General features: G+C 38.6%; 1 protein-coding gene and 1 long non-coding RNA gene across 2 annotated transcripts in view; one reads left to right on the top strand and one right to left on the bottom strand.

The window, feature by feature from the left end:
• Positions 1-301, bottom strand: part of DPH5 (diphthamide biosynthesis 5) — a 28,545-nt gene extending 28,244 nt beyond the window's left edge. The window contains exon 1 of the mRNA XM_004689728.2: positions 180-301. The gene's annotated coding sequence lies outside the window, so the exon portion shown is untranslated. The remainder of the gene's footprint in view (positions 1-179) is intronic.
• A 125-nt stretch (positions 302-426) lies between these two features.
• The window catches only part of LOC105854080, a 116,678-nt gene continuing 103,613 nt past the window's right edge, over positions 427-13,491 (top strand). Inside the window, exon 1 of the long non-coding RNA XR_001145808.1 lies at positions 427-492. This is a non-coding gene — a long non-coding RNA (uncharacterized LOC105854080). The remainder of the gene's footprint in view (positions 493-13,491) is intronic.

Here is a 13,491-nt window from a genome sequence, read left to right as displayed (position 1 = left end):
AGTGTAAAACAAAATCATGTGTCAGCTACACCCAGAACACCTAAAATCTAGTGCTGATCACGAAAACAAAAACCTAAATAGCACGAGGAGCGACCTCATTTCATTCATGCTTCTTAAGTAAGAATCAGAAAAAGTGAATTTTCACAACCCCACCCCGCCTGCTCTCTGGTTACACAAACCTAACTGCAGTCGAGGACCCTCTGACGGAATCGTATGATCTCCGATCTCCCCTAACCCTAACTAACTACAGCCTTTCTCAGAAGCTGCAGCACCGAGTCCGCGCTCCAGGCAGCAAGGTGCCGTAAGCGTTTTCAGGCCGTAAAACGCCGTGCTACGGCTGCGCTTTACGACCCGCCGGCGTTGAGGGCGGGGTGAAACGTAATCCCCGGAAAGGTCACTCGGCAGGGAAAGGGGCGGCCAGTGCCCCCGGCGTGGCCTCTAGGAGACGGCGCGGCTTAGCCCTGGGCTTAAGTCTCCCCGCCTTGGAACGAGGTGAGTGCTGGTGTCCGCACGCCCGAGCCGGCCTGACGTTGGGTCCCCGAGTCCCCAGGATCGGGGAGAGTCCCACGTCTGGCGCTTCTGCTGGTCCAGACACGCGAGGGGTGGGGGGCGGGGAAAGGGAAGGGGAGCCGGTGGGCGGTTCTTCCCCAAATTTGTCCGGGATAGTCCTAGCACCCACGCTCGCATGCTCGCCTTTTCTTTGGACTAGTTTATTTAACCAGCTGCCTGCCGGGTGACAGCCGCGCGGGAAACCCGGTGGTGGGCGTGGCTTGAGTGCTCAGGGGCGTGATTGCTCCGGGTCTCCAAGACCGCTTGGGGGGGCTTCGAGGGGAGTGCCTGGGATCGGCCTTAGAGCCCGTACAGTCGGGAAGCCCAGACCCGCCTGTGCCTAAGAAGTAACCTGTAAGGATGCTCAGGGGTTCCTGACCACCTCCCAGTTGCATCCACGGGGGAGTTTTTCCGAAGTGGTTGATTAGAAGTAGGTTCTCTGTAGGAATGACTTGTTTGTAAATGCTCTTCTCTCCTTGGAATGGCTTGTAAAAATGCTTTTCAAATCACTAGCGACCTCATTCCGGTTAAAAAGGCAGTTCCCATTGCTTTTCAGAGTAGACAGTGTTGGATGTTCTTGGTACTTATCCAACGATTACTTGTGCCGTTTTTTAAACCTTGGTTTTATGTTTTCTTCCCTGATACAATCCACTCTTTTCCTGTATCGTCCTAAACACTCTTCTTGATGGATTCTCACAACTCTGTTCACATTGATGTATTCCTTACACCATAAACAAAAACTGGGTATGGATTGAAATAGAAAATCCTAAACTATGAAATGTCCAGGTGGAAACATTTGTGACTTTATATTTAGGCTAAGATTTCTTAGGGGAAAAGAAATCAAAAGCACTGGTGTTCAAAAGAAGTGGATAAATTGGATTGCAACCAAATAAAAACGCGTGCTCTTCAAAAGATACTAGAAAGATGCATAATGGTAGAAAATCTTGGCAAAACAGGTATCTGATAAAGAATTTGAATCACAAATATATAAAGAACTCTAAAAATACAATAATAATCTTGAAAATGGGTTAAAAAAAAGTCAGTGATACCTGTTCCCAAAGAAAAGATATGAGTACCAAATAAGTATTTAAAAAGATGCTACATGTCATGAGATATTAGGGAAATAAAAATTAAAATTGCAAGAACATACACTACATATCTCCTAAGGTGGTCAAAATTAACAAAACAAAACTTTGAGTACTCATCCTCATAATTTCAGGTATTTCTAATATTTTGTTACAATTTCATCCTCCCTTTCAGATGTCTCCTTCAGATTCCTATATTGAACTCAGCCGAAAATCATTTCTGTAAACCAAGAGGCATTCCAGACTCAACACATCCCAAAACACCGACTCCTATTTTCCTTTCAACTTGGCTTTTCCTCCTGTTTTATCTGGAAGGCATTGCCATCTGTATACTTGCACCCAAACCAGATAATTGGAATCACCCCCAAATTCAGTTTGATATCTGTCTCAGTTTCTCAATTGAAACCTCACTGTCCACTGTCTTACTGGTTCTGATCTTCATTATGTTACTCCTGTAACCGGTTACCTTGTCACCCTCACATTCATCCTTTTCTTGGCAGCCGGAAAGGATCTGGCCCACCTACAGTGTGCAGGTGTCAGTCTAAAAATCCTTTTGTAATGGAGAGAAATTCCAGGATCTTTATCATATCTCACAGGTCATTCATTGTGTGACCACTGTGTTCCTTCAGCTTCATCTCTTGCCACTCCAGACCGTGAACTTTTTTTGTTTTGTTCAGAGCCCACAGAATGCTGCTAATGGGAATGCAAACTGGCATGGAAAGCTGTTTAGAGGTTTCTCAAACTGCTAAAAAAAGGAGCTTCCATATGACCCAGCAATCCCACTCCTAGGTATTTACCCAAAGGGCGCAAAAACATTGACTCAGTAGGACACCTGCAACCCCATGTTTATTGCTGGTCTAGTGACAATAGGGACGACGGAGAATCAACCCAGATGCCCCAAAATAGATGACTGGATTAAAAAGATGTGGTACATACACACAATGGGATATTACCCAGCAATCAAAAAGGATAAACTCATATCTTATGCAGCAGCATGGGTGGAGCTAGAAGGGATCATGCTTAGTGAAATAAGCCAGAAAGGAAAAGAAAAATACCAGATGATTTCACTCATAGCAGGAGCATAAGGGACTGGGGGGTGGGGGGGGTGGTGGAGGGGGGAAGCAATTGGAATAAAGAAAAAATGAAAAACAATGAACAACCAGAGACATTTTATAGGGGTGGAGAGGGGAATAGGATCAAAACTGGGGTAGGGTAGGAAGAGTACACAGTTCTATGGTGATGGCACACGAGTGAATTGTTGATGGAGATTACAACCAAGGCCTTGGAGATTACAAAAGTCCTTGGAGATTACAACCAAGATGAAAAAATACACAAAATGAAGAATGATGTAAAAAAAAAAATTCAAAACTCTACAAAATTAATAAATAGGTTAAAAAAATCATCCTTCATTTTTCCTATTTGAGCTTAGTATTTCAGTGTTTCTCTTGAAAAGCAGACATCAGGTCTGCTGGGTAAACTCCATCTGACCTTCTTGTGAATAGAGGGTATCATTTAACTCTGAAGCTGCCCTTTTAACCTACATGTTCCCAGAGGGTGCCGCATTGTTAGAGGAAATCTTGCTTAATATTTGTAGAGCTTAGAGATTCTGAATTGATTGAGTCATTAATTAGTTTCTAACAATTCACAAATAAGTGGCAATTAAAGATATACTCAAAAGAGAAGGAAGTATGTTAAGATTAAGAAAAGATTTGAAATTATTATGCATTTGCTTAGGAGAAAAAAATCACTTTTTATTCAGTAATCTAGTCATCTACACATTTTACAACTAATTATATGATCTTGTAAAATGTATAATAAAATCTGTATCTAAAGCTATTTTCAGTTATAAAAATGTCTATTTTTTGTTACTGTCATTAATTCTAGCTTAATACAGCAACCATGTAGGTTGATTGTAAGGGCATTTTTACAGAAAACCCAATTAAGGGTAATTTCAGTGAAAAATAAAGAAATTTTTGTTATTGTAATTAACCTTGGCTAAATAGATTGTGAAGGAGTAACCATTTGGATTGTTGGTCAGAAAGTCATCTAGAGCGATGTGTTTTTGTGTCACGCCCCATTATGTGTGTGTGTGAGAGAGGGTGTATGTGTAGGAACTGTTTTTTGTTTTTCTTTATTCTAACCCATTTTTATAATTCTTTCCTTCAAAACATTGCTAAAATGGCATCAGAGATACATAGTTTCATTTTTTTGCTTTTTGCTACCGCTTGCATGTTCACCCTCAAGAGCAAACTGGGGGACTCCTTTAAGGAGGACAGTTCTCAGGTAAAGGACAATGCTGCCAGTAAGGCTCTGTGTGGTGACATCTGAAAGCACTATTCTCACCCTCTCTCAAGGAGAAACTGGGGGAAGGGGAATGTTGAACAACAACCCTAACAAGGGATTCTGTGTCTGTATCTGTGAATTTCATATTATTTGACAAATCCATCATCAGTGAGGGGACCCAACCAAAAAATGTAATTAAAGGAGATGGCCCGTTACTGTACTGACACCTTACCCCTAGTGCATAGGCAACTTAGTCCCTGGGTTCAAGAAACCCAAAGGGAAGAAGAGAGACAGAGCTTGCCCATCATTGCTGCCTGGTGCTGTTGAACCTATTCTCCCTGGGAAGGATACAGGAAAAGCCTGCGCCTTTTGCATTTGTGTTACCTGATAGCACCAACCTTTGAGAATAGTTTATCTGTATGTTTGCTTCCTTCAGCAGTGTGGCATAGCTTCACATGCCCACAGCGCGTGTGTGAGAAAGCCTCTCGCCCAGAGTGGATTGGATGCCATGCCCATGGAAAATCTAAAGTTCTCTTCAAATTTCACCATCAATGCATGGGGGAATGATTGAGACCTACTAGCCTCTTTGATCAACCTTTTTTTTTTTCTGTGAAATTCACGCATATTGTTTTGTGTAGCATTTCATTCTATTCCTTGCTGAGTAGTAGTCTTGTATGAACATATGACAATTAATGTATCTTTTTTATTTATTGCTATTTAAGTAGTTCCAATGCAAGTAAATCTGCTGTGAACATGCTTTTATGTCTTTGGTTGGAGATGAGTGTTCGTTTTTGTTGGAAGACATACCCAGGAAATGGAACTGCTAGGTTATAGAACATAGGTGTTTTTACATAAGTAGATCGGTACAAACAGCTTTCCAAAGTGTTTGTACAGTTTCCATTCCCACCAGTATGAGAGTGCCAGTTGCTTTGTATCCTTGGTATATTAGTGGGTGTATAGTAATGTCTCATTTCTTTTAATTGAGATATAATTGACATATAACATGATACTAGCTTTTGGTACACAGCATAATGATTTGAATATATCAAACTGATCATAGTAATTCTAGTTAACATCCACCACCACATGTAGTTGCTAAAATCTTTTTTAAGATTAATTTATTTATGCATACAAGAACTGGGATATAGGCCAGAGGTGTAGGGGGTGAGAGGACTCACCAGAGACAGAATGGGGAGCAGAATAGGTGGATCAACTGAAATGCACTGCTGAGGGGAGCAGCAGGCGAGACAAAAGAAGTCTGCTGCACCGTGTGGGTCACCTCCCTAGCTGGGGATTGAACTTGTGGTATAATGACTGGAGATAACTTCACAATGCTGTCTTTTAACCCCATGCACCACCAGGGAGGCCCTGTCAGTGTGGCTTTAATTTTTGTACCCTAATGACTAATGATGGTGATTACCTGATACATATTATACATAATATTTTCTGGCATTCACAATTCTCTTTAATATTAATTAATATAAATTTTGTATTGGATGAAAGTGTTTTTAAAGGTAGTATTAACGGAAAACACTTCTAGGTAAATTTAGTTTTTAAAGGCAGAAGTATTTGTTTCCCTCACCACAGTGATTTGTGTACTGTAAGTAAAGTAAACTCACTTTCACATACCATACTCTGTAAATGGGTCTTAATATGTGTCCTTCAATGACTAGTGTGCACCTTAAGAATACTGTTATGAGGCCTCTCTGATGGCATGAGCGGTTAAGCTCAAACTATGAAACTATTTGCACCCACTGCAGCATGAGTTCAGTCCCCAGCCAGGGAGGTGACCCACATGACACAGCAGACCTCTCCTATCCAGCCTGCTGCTCCCCTCAGCAGTGTATTTCGGGAGATCTGCCTGTTCCGTTCCCAGCTCTATCTCTGGTGAATCCTCTAACATCCCCCCTCGCACCCCCAATGACACACAACACACACCTCTGGCCACTCCAGACCTTGTATGAATAAACAAAAAAATTTTTAATTAAAAAAATATATATTATACCCAGAGAGAATATATTGCCATGGTCAGAATATTCACTTACTCTGGCACTGCTATTTTTGTTATCTAGCTAGTGATATCTAAGACACTGTAAGCTTCAGAAACTTCCTTCTGTGAAATAATCTGATTAGAGTGGAAAGAATATGAGGTTAGTAATCAAGCTGAACTTTGTGCTTGTGGGGTTTTGTGTAATTTTGTGGTTCTAAACCTCAACAGTAAATCTGTGTCTTCTTCCTCCTTCCTTACTTTCCCTCCTTTTAACATTTTGGTAAATAACAGTAAGCAACAAAGTAATTCTTAGCTCAAAAATAAGCATTGTTTTTAAACCTTGTAAGTTATTATTAAATATGTACATACACACACACAAACACTGTAGTCCTTTTCTTATCCCAGTTTAGCACTGTGGTCACTTAGGATACAGTGATTTTTGTCCATGAAAAATCTAGAAATTTTTTCAACCAAAATTAAACCTTTCGCTATATCAGATTGCAGAATTTGCATGCACTTAAGTTTGGAGTGGATTTGTTTTGCATTTAATTCTGACTGTTCTTATTAGCCTTGTGACTGTAGGAAAGTATGCAATGCCCAATTATATAGATTAAATTACAGATATTTTACATGTAAAGGGCAGATAATAAAGTTGAGTAGCTCAGAGGACTGTTCTGATTTAAATGAGGTAATACTACATAATAAAGTACTTCGAACAGTGTCTTGTACTTACTAATCATGCAATAAATGTTAACTGCTGTTATAAGCATTAGTATCTTTAGGATTTTTGTGAGGATTTAATGCGATAATATAAGTAAAGTGCGTATCAAAGGGCCTGCATTGTACATAATTAATATCATATGATACTGCTACCAGACAAAGATGGTCTCTGGCCAATTTGTTTTACCTAAATTCTGTGTCCAAGAAAAATTGCACATTGGAATCATTCTTAGTCACCCAGAGAAAGTTGAATTTGCAGTTCAAATATCTAACCCTCAGAAAACATGTGTTTTCAAACTAAGGCTCATGGCTTTTAAAAATTATAATATAGCTCTTGAATAATAACATAATTGCCTGTTATTTTGTAATGAAGGAGAAAATCATATTAATCTTTAAAAAGTAAATGTTTAAGCATATTTGTTTGAATAACGATGTCATAATATGGTTTTCTTGCTTAATAATTTTATTATAGCCAGTTAAAATCCTTCAGTAGGTGTTATGGGCATGATAGTTTGAGATACTAGGAATCAGTTTTTTTCTTAAAGGAACTATAATACTAAAATGGAAATTACATTCAGAATCATAATAACCTTCATAGTCGGCATTATTCAACATTATTCTTCTCACTATGACTTCCTTTTTGCGAAGTTAAATACCCTTCTCTCCCCCACCTGCCCCAATTACCTGTCTGAAACTGGCAGGGTCTGAAATCTTTGTCCAGATTGTGTGTTTTCCACTGCTTCAGAAATAGTCGCTTGAATGGTCTGCATACAACCTGCTTAACTGTACATGGTGCTCCAGAGACAGCTGCCTATTTTGGAACTATTATGGATCATCTGCTACTGCTCCTAGATCTAGTGGCACTTGATTTTTTGCTTTGCTTTTGTTAAAGTGATGTTACCTGCTATACCATTTACCTGCTGGAAGAGTGCTTTTAGAGTGTGCTCTTCAGTGGACCGGTGCTGAGATTCTTGCCCCAGTGTTTGTAGGCTTTAATTATTTGATCTCATCTGTTTTGTATCTTGCTTCTGATTAATTTGTCTGCACTTTCACAGCGACCTATTTTCAGTGTTGTTGCCTCTACCTGCATTATTTCACCCCAACTTTTTTCCCCAGGAACCTTCTCCTTTAATCTTAGTGTAGCAGTCCCTCAGATACAGCATCTTCCCATCTCACCTAAGCTGCAGTTCTTCTTTTCTCCCATTTTTAAAATTTCCTTTACTATTTTATTACTGTTGCATGTTATTTCTCTAGCCAGACCATAGATTTTTAAGGACCAGAGGACAGTGTTTTATTTTTTCTTTGTCACTCGTATCAGTGCTTTGCTCATAATAGATGCAAAATGAGTATTTGTAAACTGCCCTGGTGAAAGTGAACAGTCTGTTTGCTCTATAGTTAATGGCACCCGGAGGGGAGAGGCTCCAAAGTGATTTGGCAAACTGTCACAGTGATTTATGCATGAGGTGACAATCAGCCTTGAGTCTACTCAGTGGCAGTATAAATTGAGATGTGTTGATTATATAAATCAATGGGGTGACCATGAATATAATTAAATGGGGAAGGGTAGGTCAGGGAGTAATTAAAACCTGACTTTAATCCAAACTGGAACCTTTCTTGTAGAAAGGTTATTTTATGTAATATGTCAGGAAAATAAAAATAAATTCAAATCTAAATTAACTGTACTCTACATTTAGTTTAATAATGTTTAAAACCACAAAGAAATGGATCCTAGAAAAATTTTCATTTAATCTTCCCAAAACGATCATAATACTTGATTACTATAAACAGAAACTCCATTTTATGGTGAAATTTCAACAAAATTAGAATGAATTGTGGGATTTTTCTCTTCTTGTGTAACCAGCTAGACACAGGAATAAATAGGCAGTAAGAGTTGAGATTATTGCCCATTTCTGTAACTCATTTCAAATTTGTGTACACCCTTCTAAAAAAGTACCTGAAAACTAGATTTACTTATTTCTGGTCGGTCACTTTTTTGACAGATTCTTTTGCATATTCATGAGTGTTCCATCACATGCAGGGATTTAGTTAATTGCTTTTACAATTTGAAACTGTAAACCTAATTGGTCTCAATTGTGCCTGGTTCAATATAACAAACATTTATTGAGTGTCTGTCATATGTAAGGCTACTTATCCTGCATTCTCAGGGATTAAAAGAAGCATAAGTAACTGTATGCAAGTGGGAAGAACAGCATAGATTGTGCTCAGTCAGTCTAGCACAGCAACACATAGTGAGCCATTCGTGTCCGTGGGTGAGAACAGTACAGTGAGCAATCAGGAGGGGGACAGAGATTAATGGACTGGATACTGCTCTGATCATTTGGTCTAATTCTGTTCTCTTTGTGATATCTAGGTAACACACGGAACCTCTTTCTGGATGCTTGCTGGTCAGCAAATAACCAAAGTTTACTTATGTCATGGTTTGAGGGAACTGTATTGTTGGGGTGTAAGAGACCTGGGGCTCCAACTTGTTGCAGCCTTGCAAGTGTGTTAACCGGATAAATTTCTCTCAGAATGCCAGTTTCTTAACAATGGACTAACACTTAACTACATTACCTGCTTATAATACAAACACTTGACTACTATTTTGTCTGCTATGTTGGGGTTTGGGGAGAAGTGAGGATGTGTATACCTAGTTAGGATATCCCTCCTTTCAGATACCAATTTGAAGGTTATTTGAGCATAAAATACGGACAAATAAGTGGAAATGAAATTACCTAGATTCTGGGAAGGCATAAAGAAATACTGATTCCATGAGGCATCCTAGTTAGTGGAGTTCTTGTGAACCTCATAGCCTTCCAGTTCCCTGTTCTCTGGGATGGGCTTCTAGTGACATTGTTCCTCTGTGTTAAAAGCACGGGTTAAGCATCAGTCCTGTTGCTGTTCATATGTACATACATTGTTGCCTATTTGGGATCATTTTTAAAGATTCACAGACTCCATAGGATTTTCTCTGTCCCTGTAAGTAGTTTTTCTTTAAATTGTGACTGTGTCCTCTTAGGTACTGGTACCCTACCATTGTTTATTTTTCACTCAGAATACTGTAATACTGTGTTCTTGAGCTTGTATTTGCCTTCATCTTCTTACCTCACATTCACAGGGACCTAGATTCATCTGTCATCTTCTTCCATAGTAGTGATTTTTCCTTGCACGCTGGCTTTCCCCCCCTCCAGAATATGAGGATGTTCCTATCTTGAATAGAACAACCTTCCTCTAATTTTTGCTCATATCTGGCTACTTACTTTCTTTCACATAACTGTGTTTTAGAAACTTAGGGGCCATCTCAGCTTTCTCATCCCTTCTATTTATTGATCCATTTTATTGACTTCTATCTCTACTATAGTGAACTTGTTCTTGCCTGCAGGTTATTCAACCAGGAGGCTTTCTGCTATGAATCTCTATATCTTTTGTTTAATCCTTACTTTTTCTGACACCATTTTCTCCTGAATTTCTTTATGTCTTCATTCTTCTACTTCTCACATATTCATATTCTTATATTTGATCCTATCTTTCTTCACTCTACAAACTCCAACTTGATGATACTTATTTACAGGACTTCGGAAATCACTTTTAAAAATAAGACTTTTTATATTTCATTTACAGTTTCTTTCCTGAGTTGCCCTCCTTTGAATTCAACTACATTTAATTGTCCAGAACATCTCAATATGTGCAAAACTGAACTCTACTTTTTCTACCGTAGATATTTTTCAATCCGAATTCATGTGGTAAACAGAAGCACTGCCCACACCCAACCTGATGCCTCTCTAGTGCTTACTCCCTCACCTTCAGTTGAATCTAGTCCAGTTTGCCTTCTTAGTATCTAAAGCTTGTTTTCCTCCAGAATTAATTCCTCACTTCCTAAGACTGATTCCTGTTTCACTTTTATTTGATCTGAAACTAACTCCAGTTTCATTTATATTTTGCTCCCCAAAAATATATTTCTGAAATACTGCATCTTTTTTTGGGGGGGGGGGAAGACAGGACACACATCTCTTACTATTTTAGTCCCCTGCTTAAAATCCTTCTCTACTACATGCATGATAAAATCCAGATTTCTTAGGTTAATGTATGTAAGCCATTTTATTTTCTTGTTTCAGATTTCACTCTAACTGTCACACTTAACCTCTCATATGACTGAACTTTGTGGCAACTGCCAGAGACCACTCTACTGCTCCATCTTCCATGCTACTGCTGACTCCTTTCTTTTGTGCCCTGTTCAGCTCATATTTTAATCTTGATATCACTTCTTAAAGTCTTCTGCTTCTCTTTCTCATTCACTCATCTGGTATTGCCATCTTTCTTATCTCATGTTTCTTTTATAACACTGATTAATCCTGCATTAATGGTTTGTCTGAGTCTTTCATAGATTGTAAGCTCCCTGGCAGCAGGAATTAGGTGTTTTATCTTTGTGTCTTACCAACTAGAATAAACTTGTGGAATATACTTAATAAAAGTTTGTTGGATGAAAAATATGGCTGATACGTGATTACTTCATAAATAATCACTGTCTACCATGATTTATTGTTAGTGTATAATGGAGAACAGATTTATGCTTTAAAAATCATTGCAACTCTTATAAAAACTAGCAAACTTAGTTATAGCTTAGGAATAAAAGTGGGAGTAAATATAGTAAATATAGTAAAGCCTTCATAATGCAATTCTGACAGTAGCAACCCGGAGTTAGGTGAAATTTCATAGGTTAAGGGCATTGTTCTCCACACAACTTATCTCATTTCTGACACCTTCTGGAAGCTTCCCAGAGCTTTCAGGACTTCTGGCCAACTGGTTACAAGCTTAGGAAATTCCCCTGCCCCTTTCAAGTTTGATTATTTACTAGAACAATTCACCGAAGTTAGGAAAACACTTTACAGTTTTATTGTAGAAAATATATTTAAGTCAGAACTAGCCAAAAGAAGAGACATTCAAGGTGAAGTCTGGGAGAGCCCAAATAGGAACTTTCTATGTCTTCTCTGCATGGAGTCAGAGCATGATACCACCCCTCATTGACTTATGATAATGTGTAATATACCACCAATCAGGTGATATGACCTTTGGTATCCAGACTTTTTATTGTGATTCATTATATAGATGTGATTGATTAACTTATTAGCCAGTCAGTTGAACTCAATTTTCATTCTCCCCCACCATTCCTTGGAAGTTGGACTTATATGTATGCCTCAGATTCCCAGCCTTTTAATTACATGATGGGTATTTCTGCCATATCCATCTCCATGATGAGTCATCTCATTAGTATACTCACTAGGAGTCACTTTGAGTAACGATGATACTTCTATCAGAGGGGAAATTGCAATAATTTAGAAACTATCCTACAAGAACCAGGAGGAAATGTCAACCATATTCTTTATACAATAGTCTTAGACTATCTAAATAAAAACCAAGTATGACCATCAAAACCTAAGATATGTTATAACTCATAATTTTTGTTCATTTGTCTCCTGTAGGTTAGCAATATAGGACCAAGTTCTAGAGCAAATGACCATAGAATGTTGAAGAGATATTTCACTGAAACATTATTCATAATAGTTAAGGTATGTAATTATTGATTAGTGGGTGAATAAAGAATATGTAGATATATTTAGTGGAATATTATTCAGCCATGAAAAGAAGATCTAGCCATTTGACACAATATGAGTAGACCTTGGGGGCATTATGCTTAGTGGAATAAGCCAAACAGAGAAAAAGATAGCATCACTTAAATGTGAAATGTTACAAAACAAGCAAACAAAGAAACCCCCAGAAAAGTTGTTGCTAGGGGCTGGGGATTGGAGAAAATAGGGAGAGATTGGTTAAAGTTATATACTTTCAGTTATAAGATAAATTAGTTATGAAGATCAAATGAATAATAGTGACTGTAGTTGATAATACTGTGTAACTTTACTGTGAAATTTACTAAAAAAAAAAATTACTCTCACTGAAAAGAGGTTATATACATACACAGGTACATAAAATAATCAAACTGTAAAATCCATTTTACTAATATTGATGCTTTTTAAACAGTGTTATTGTGGATATAAGTATAACTCTTGAGAAGAAATCTAAGAATCTTGTTGGAACTTTAATGTCCAAAACTTAAAAACTAGAAAATGACAAAAGAAGGTAGAACAATAGTACTTTAGGCAGCAGAATAAAAATTCTGTTTCTGCAGAATGGCAAACTGAATAACCCTCCTGAAAATGACTATAGATGATGAATGAAAATGTATTACTGAATTAACAAAAAATTCAAGGGCCAAAAGCAATAATTAACGTAGGAACCCCAAAAGATAAAGAAGCATCCAGCTTGCCTTTTGCACCAGGTATTTGTGCCAAAGCACTTGGTTTCTGTGCTCCACTTGTATAACTAAAACTACTGAGGGCAGAGGACAAAGTCCCGAAGTTGGACAGTAATGAAGAGACCTATATTGTAAAGAGACCTCTAGTCAAAGGTTTGTCATCGCTGTAAGAGAGAACTAGTGGTAAACCTTCCCCATAAAAGGCAATGGCACCCCTCCCTGGCGCACAGCGGGTTAGGACGCAGTGCTGCAAGCCAGCCTCAGCGATTCAGTATGAGTTCGATCCCTGGCCCTTGAGGTGACCCACATGGCGCAGCAGACCTCTCCTGGCCCTCCCGCTGCTCCCCTCAGCAGTGTGCTTCCTCCATCTGCCTGTTCTGCTCCCCACTCTGTCTCTGGTGAAGCCTCTCACCACCCCTGCACATCCGGCCTTCACTCTGTTCTCGATGCATAAATAAATCTTTAAGGGGGAAAAAAAAAGAGGCAATGGCAAAGAATGTAAATAAAAACTTTTCCTTGGCTAGACTGTTATAGAATTTAGAGCAAGTCTGCTT

The sequence above is a fragment of the Condylura cristata genome, unplaced genomic scaffold (genome assembly GCF_000260355.1).
Source record: "Condylura cristata isolate star-nosed mole 26May11 unplaced genomic scaffold, ConCri1.0 scaffold00026, whole genome shotgun sequence".
Classification (NCBI taxonomy): Eukaryota; Metazoa; Chordata; class Mammalia; order Eulipotyphla; family Talpidae; genus Condylura; species Condylura cristata.
The sequence above is the reverse complement of the archived record's forward strand: the minus strand, read 5'-3'. Positions and strand labels throughout refer to the sequence as shown.